Consider the following 7,705-nt stretch of genomic DNA (forward strand, 5'->3'; position numbering starts at 1 on the left):
TGGGCCATGCACACTCGCGGATGCCTGTGCATCAGGGAGGTGCAGGTCTGTATCGGGGAGGGGGCAGAACTGAAGTTTAAATTCGGGTGTGTGTTTTCAAATCCATGACATCTTCTGACGGGAACGGCGTCCTGCCCTTTGTTTGAGGGATTCTGCAGGCCCAGCACTTGGAATTCCACTGATCCGCGGGGACAGGACAGACAGATGACTTAGCACACAGCTGTCGTGGCTCTTTGACGAAGAAGTCCCCACTGGGGGACAGTGGAAGGGGGGCTCTGCCCTCAGGACTGTGGGTAGCTTGGGCAGTGAGATGAACTCACCAGGGTCATGGGCCACTGGGCTTATGTGACAATAGGTGACAAGGAATTCCCCCAGGTCAAGAAAGAACAGCTCCATGTGAGGTCATTCCTTCCCCGGGGAGAAGGCGACTCGCAGAGCAAGCCATGCCAGAGAGATCTTCATGAAATCAGCTAATTTCATCTGAGCTGGAGATGCGTTCTGGGCTGCTGGGCTGCTGACCCGTTCTGGCTCCTCCATTAGACTTGCTGAGAAGCAGCCTGTCATCGGTGAGACCCTGGGATGTGCCACGTGGGTCCCCATCACAGAGCCTGGAGGTCTCCACTGTGACTAGACCTACCATTTTGGGGACTGAGATGAGCAGCAAATACTCCAAAGGGGAGTGTTTCGGATGAAAGAAAGGAAAGTATGGAGTGCTTTTTCAGTTCCCCACTCCAGGAAGACACATTCTAAAATCAAGGGCACGCCACTGGGGCTTCCCTGTCCCCTCTCCTCCGTGGGTGGTCTCCGTGAGTTGGTTTAATGGCATTTAAACCCCCGCAGTCGTCAACCACTGGCAGCTAGTCTGGACGCCCAGTCATCTTGGTCTAACATCTCCTCGTGAAACGGCCACTGAGAAGCAGGCCACCACCGTGGAGGGCTGGCCCTCTGCTTCCCCTCTTTGTGTCCTAAATCTGTCACCTCACATGCCAGGATGACGTGCCGTGGCCCCAGTCTCTTGTTCCTAGAAGCCACCCGGCCCTTGTTTTACATGCTCCACGTTGTCTTCCCGTGTCTGGTGTGCACAGCGAGGCCATCAGTCAATGCCAACCCCGTCAGCACCGTGTTTACCTCCGTCTCAGATGTGACCAGGGTGGCTGGAGGGAGCCCCCAGAACACGGAGAGCTGAGCGGCCAGGCCCGAGCAGCGGCACCCCCGTGGGCGCCAGCTCCTCCCCAGGCTGGACCGCCCAGGTGGCCGTCCTCAGCTGTGTCTGGCCGTAGTTTCTCGGCAGCGCTCAGGTGAGGATCCCCCACTCCACTCGGGTCCCACGGTGGTCATGAGAGGACTCAGAGATCTGAACCAGGCCACACCGAGGTCACAGCAGAACCCAGCCCCTGAGAGGTCTCTCAGCCTCAGGAGAGCGGAGCTGGGTGGCACCGCAGGGAGGAGAAGATGATGCTGGATCAGGATCCCCATCTCCCTAAGTGCACAGACCCCGTCTGAACAATGGCGCTGAAGCATGCTGGGTTTGTTACCTGCCGAGGTCCCACTCCAGCCTTCTACCTGAGGTGGCTGGGAGCTCAGTGACTTAGAGGGAGTGTTTGTCCACCGTCTTGAGTTCTTTCTAAAGCCCTTGAAGAGAGAAGGAATCTCCTTCTTTTCACTGTTCACAAAATGTCTACAAAAGGAGCTGGCCCGAGCTCCAGCGGGGACTCCGGAGTCCACCACGCGTCAGATGCCGGCCTTTCTTACAGATGTGCTACCTGTGGAGCCCCCTGGGGCTTGGCTCAGGTCCTTCAGGCAGGGTCCTGCACAGTGACGTCACACATCCCCTTCTCCATCCCCCCCCCCCACCGCGTCTTCTGCCCAAGCCCCTTAGAAGCGAGCAAGCTGGACTTCAGACTTACGTCCCAGAGACGGGTCCCTCATCACAGCGCCAGCTCTGAGCTGGCGGGTGCCTGGCTACCTGGAGTCTCTCACCGGGTAGAGCAGGGAGAATGTGGGGCTGTTCCTCCCGTCCCCTCCCCAGCTTCCTATGGCCTTCCCGACGGGCCAGTGCTGTGCTCCCATTCCTTCCCCTGGGCTGTGGAGCGTCCTCGTTCTTGAACTGAACACAGCCAGAGATTAACGGCAGAGCCAGAAGGAGGGCTCAGTGGAAGTGGCCAGCTGCTAAGGAAGGCAAGTGGAGAGGCTCTGAGGTCACCCAGGATTCCCCTCCAGTGCACTCTGCAGAGCCGGGAGGACCAGGCGTCCCGGGAGCCGTGCAGGTCAGCAGGGGTATCCACGCAGAGTAGCCAGCAACCCAGGCCTCAGTTTGAACTGGTGCTCCGGTGGGTTCAGCCTCGAAGCCCAGACATGGACCTCTGTTCTGGGCACCGAAACCGGGTTCAGTAGATGACGGAGGGGACTGCTGAGTCTGGAGGATGCGTCTGGAAGGTCATCGCCCTGGGAATAATCCAGACAGGAAACGTCCTCGGGATGAATGTCAGAGCATGATGAGAGCCTTCCTTCTCCGGGAGCCACGTTACAGATCTAGAAAGACGAGAGAAGGTGAGGTGGGGGACCGGGCACCTTCCCCTGAGGCAGGAAGTGTGTCCTCCTGAAGGTGAGAGAAAGAGGGGGTGCCCTGCCCCTGCCCCCCCGCCCCCAGCAGCGCTCATTCACCGCTGAGGGTCCACTTAGCGCTGCTCCAGAATGGCGGGGGCACTGTAGGGTGATAAAGGAAGCGTAAAGTAGAACCCTGGCCCTCAAAGAATTCATGCCTTAATTGGAGGGAGAAGGAATAATAAGAGGCAGTTTAGAAGAAATGCTAAATCATGTTGCAAACTACAGGAACTGCAGGACAGAGGCAGGCTGCCGGCGCGACCCGTCAGTGAGAGAGGCCTTCCTGAGGCGACCGAGCTTGGAGCCCGGCCTGAAAGACGGTTAAATATGGTCAAGATGACCCTCACAGCAATTAATTCTGTGAATTAATTAATTTTGATGGTTGAGAATGTGACCTAGGATACACACTATTGTCAGTATTCTCTTTAATTACAAAGAGAAGGAATTAACCTGCACCACGTGGGCGTTTCCAACGCATGGCCACCTTCCAGACGATTGATAGGCACGCCAGGCAGGCGGTGAGGTCTCTGCTGACTGGCCTCATTTCTCCTTCCCACCTCTTTCCTGTAGGCCCTGTAACCTTCTGAAGTTTCTGAACTGTAACTCCACAGTGAGCTATTTTGTACCACGTGCAAACCTCCGGGTCTTAGTTTAAAGATGGACCTGAGGACTCAGATCAAGCACCTCCTTCAGAAACCTTGTGATCCAGAAGTGAGCACCCAGCCAGCAGCACCCTGTGTCCGTCAGCAGGGCAGCACCCTGTGTCTGTCAGTGGGGCAGCACCCTGTGTCCGTCAGCAGGGCAGTCTCCTGTCTTCTTGCGACAGCCCAGCAGCATGGCCCTGGTCTGTACCCGGTGCAGGGGACACTGCGGCCACCTCCTTTACGTCTCTCCATGTGTCCTGGACGTGCTCCTTGCCATCACTGGTGTCACCCTGAGTCGGTGACAAGTGGCAAGAGACCAATCCCTGCTCCCTCATCCCCATTTCATGCCCTCCACGTCCACTCGCCATGCTCAGGAGGGCGAGGAACTGACCTCTCAGCCTGTGGCGTGTAGGGATCTCTCAGCTCACACTGTGCACATTTTCAAGTTCTTTTTCCTCTTCAGTTGATTTTCCAGTTCCATGAGACAGACAAGGAAGCCAAGGAACCCGGGGACCGTGAGAACCAACTTCCCACCCACAGGGCCCACCCACAGGGCCCACCCACAGGAATGCTTTTTTCTTTGTAAGAATATGCAGAGATGCTTTGAAAAATGCTATTTTAAGCATTTTATAAATGCGTTAAGAAATGCTTGTTTTTTAAAAAGAAAAGTCATAATGAATAATTGTAAAAAGTGTGTAAAGCACATACAAACCTACCCATGCTACATTTAGAAAGGAAAGATATAAATGAAAATTCTGAGACTTTGAGAGATCAAGACTTGTCCAAGTGGGGCATTGGTGGTGCTCGCCTGTAATCCCAACTACTAGGGAGGCCGAGGCAGGAGGACTGCAGGTTGGAAGCCAGCCTCAGCAGCTTAGTGAGGCCCTAAGCAACTCAGCAAGATCCTGTCTCAAAATAGAAAAATAAGGGGGCTGAGGTGGTCGCTCAATGATTGAGGAGTTCAATCTCTTTTACCAAAAAAAAAAAAAAGGGACTTGTCCAAGGTCACATTCCTCAATAAATGCCAAGACTGGGCTCAAGCCTGGCCGCCTGAGGCCGAATCCCAGGTCTGGGGCAGTCCAGGTCCTCAGGGCCCCTGGGTGTGCGGGAGGTATATAATTTTATCAATACAATACAAAGGTTAATGGGACTGGCTCCCCGCAGCTCCATCAGAGTGGACGCAGGCTTTATGGCAACCCTTAAACAAGTGACCTGGCTCTGCTTTATGCTGATCATTAACGGAGATTATCTCACGCTAGAGATTTACTATAACAGAGAGCACTGGCACCACTCACGGCCATTAAGTGACGAAACTTACACTCCATAAAGTGGGGGGAGGCCTTGGTCAGCAGGCAGGGAGCACAGACACCACCAGAGGCACCGTCCATGGCTCCCAGCCCATGTGCAGGGGTCTGCCTGCCCGCCGGCCGCGGGCATCCCTGGCCTGGTTCTGCTGGACAGAGGTCTGCCTGGGGCCCACCCCTTCCGCAGCTGAAGGACGTCGCTCCTGGGACTTTCAGGAGGTATGATCCAAATGCTCCAGCTTCCAGGAGACGAGGAGTAGAAAGAGTGAAGCTCCCTTTCTGTGCATGGCTTCAGAGTTCACTTCTAAGTGGTCACTATCACGATGCCACCAAGGGACCGCACGGGAGCAGCCAGGGGAAGACAGCCTGCCAGATGGACCCACGCCGGGCAGCAAGGCTGACTCGGTCAGCGCTAGTCACTGCCCCTGACTTCTGAGACAGAGTCTCCCCCAGGACTGGGGCAAAGGGCACACAGGCACCTCGTGCCCCCCACACCAACCCCCAGCAGGAAGATGTCCGCCTTGCTGAAGGGTCCACAGGCTGACAGGAGCAGTGGGCGTCCTGGCCTCCCACAAGGAGAGTAAGCACTGGTTTTTACCAGTACGAAAGCAAAAAGTGCCCCAAATGGCAATAAGGCTCTATTTTTGGACTCATCTGAGTACCTCTGGTGCAGAATCTTGGGGAAAACATTCACTTTTTTAAATGATTTTACACCAAATGAACTTGGCAGAGATTTCGTTCCATTCTATGCCAGAAGGCGTTCAGACAGCATCATCAAGTTCCAGAACACCAGAGGTCAGATCACGAAATCACAGTACTTGAGGTCCAACCCACACGACTGAAAGAAAGAAAATCAAAATACTTTAGATGCTGCAGGGAGAGGGTGAAGAATGTCTGAATTCTCGCTCACAGGTCCCCCGGGGGCCAGGGAGTGCGACGGTTGCCCCACTACCCCGTGTGCTCCGGGGCGGTTTGTACCACACTTGAGTGTGTCTGTCGTCCAAGATTCGCTCAGAACAGAGGTGGCCTCGATTTGCTCAGAACAGAGGTGGCCTCGGGATTAGAAGAGGGAAGTTCTCCAGGTGAAGAAGGGAAGAGGTCTCTAACAGGACAGGGAGAGACACAAGAGCAGCCACCAGCCGCTGCTCCAAGGTGCCAGGAGGGCCCTTGGGCTGGACCAAACCCCCGCTGAAGAGGGCATGGCCAGCACTCTGGGTGGCAGGGAAGTCCCCCTGGATCCTGCTGGGAAGCCGCCCACTGTGGGCCAGGGAAGGCATTCCCCTAGTAAGCCATCTGAGGTGGTGGTCGGCGGCAGGTGAGGGCCACTGGGTGCCTTTGGCCACCTCACGTGGCAGGAAGCAGGTGTCTGAGAAGTTGTGCACCCCGTGGTGCTTAGCACGGGGCGCTGTGCACTGGTCAGCCGGGCACTGGGGACGGTGCCCTCTCTGTAAGAGCCTGCCAGGGCACACAGGAAACTAGCCAAGCCCTTCCCTGGGTACCGCCCTCCTCTCTCTGCTGATGAGGTTTATTGCCAATTAGCACAGAGAGATTTAAAGGCCCAGATCCACTTTTACAGACTCGGTAATAAAAGGTGAATTTGGAGCTGAACAGTAATAAATCGATGGCGGCTACAGCGTTTCATCCTTTTTCTTGATCACTTGAGAGCCAGTGTAGGCACAGCGCCATCACACCTCAGCAATCTAATATATATCCCCCCAACACGGACACCTTCGTCCTGGTCACAACTCAGCCTTCGGGGGAGACCGCGTTGTGCAGGCTTCCCGGGACCTCTCTCCTTCCCGCCTCCCAGGTAACACCGGCTCCCAGCAGCCTGCCTGTCCTTCCTCGAGGATTTGTTCTTCCGTGTTTGTGTGTGTTTTCATGACTTTGAAAGTCGTAAGCCATCACAGGCCTTCCTGTGCACAATGCCACCAGCTGAACGCTCCTGCAGGCCCAGGCCAGGGGCGGCAGGCATGGTCTCCAGGGGAAGGCTGGCCTGTTCTCGTGGCTCGCGGGCAGGTGCCCGGGAATCCCCCCCCATGGGAGATGTTGGCTTATCGCCCTGCTGCCAGGACTGCCCACCCCGGGAAGGGTCTCAGCTTAATTCCGAGTATGCATGGTGTGGGCAGCGCTGGCACCGCGTGGTGTCCTTCTCCCTAAACGCGGGCCACCATCACGAGGAGGAGCGGCCTTCTCTCCAACTCTGCCTCTTCGTTCAGTGCCCTTGTCCTTTCTTCTTCAGCGGGGTCCAGAGGAGAGGCTGTTCTCTTTCCATCCCTGCCTGGCTCTGCCCCTCAGGACAGGACCCGCTCCTGCCCTGGACAGTCTCCTCCTCCGCGGGAAGCCTGCACCTTGGGTCGGGTGCCGCGAGGCCCCGGTGCTGCAGACTTGGCATGTCACGCCGTTGTCTTCTCTCAGCCACCTCCCAATTGCCCGTCGGTGGGCACGAGTGGCACCAACTCTGGTATCAATCACTTTTCCTCCTGAGCTGCCACAGCAGGCCCTGAAGGAGGCCCACCTGCGCTCACCAGGGGCCATGCTCACCCCAAGCCGCGGATTCCGAGTGGCCAGGCCAGGGCATTCTGAACTGTCCCCTTGCAGCTGAGATCTGCACTGTCCTCCCTGCACCCTGGGCTCTGGACAGGGCCTCCTGGGGTCGCCCTTTGCTGCCCTGCCTTCCCTTTACTGTCCCTCGTCCCCTCTTTAGTTTCTCAGGGTGTGGTGTGTGGTGTCCGATGACTTGCTGTGTTGGGAACGTCCTCGTCCTCTTTCAATAAGGAAACTCCTTCCTGGTGTCCACTGCCCCACGGGTGTGCTTGCTTCTAGTGCAGAGTGCCCAGTGTACCAGGCTTGGCAAGAAGGCTGGAGGGGGAGGGTCGGCCTGCATCACTGACGAATCAGGAGGTGACAGGGACAGAGAGGGAGGGAGAGAGGGAGAGGGAGGGAGGGGGAGACAGGGACGGAGAGGGGGAGACAGGGATGGAGAAGGGGAGAGAGAGGGAGGGAGAGAGAGGAGGAGGAGAGAGGGAGAGGGACAGAGAGGGAGGGAGAGGGAGAAAGGAGAGGGAGAAAGAGGGAGAGGGAGAGGAGGAGAGAGAGGGAGAGGGACAGAGAGGGAGGGGGAGAGAGAAAGGAGAGGGAGAGAGGGAGGGG

Source organism: Marmota marmota, unplaced genomic scaffold (assembly GCF_001458135.2).
Source record: "Marmota marmota marmota unplaced genomic scaffold, marMar, whole genome shotgun sequence".
Classification (NCBI taxonomy): Eukaryota; Metazoa; Chordata; class Mammalia; order Rodentia; family Sciuridae; genus Marmota; species Marmota marmota.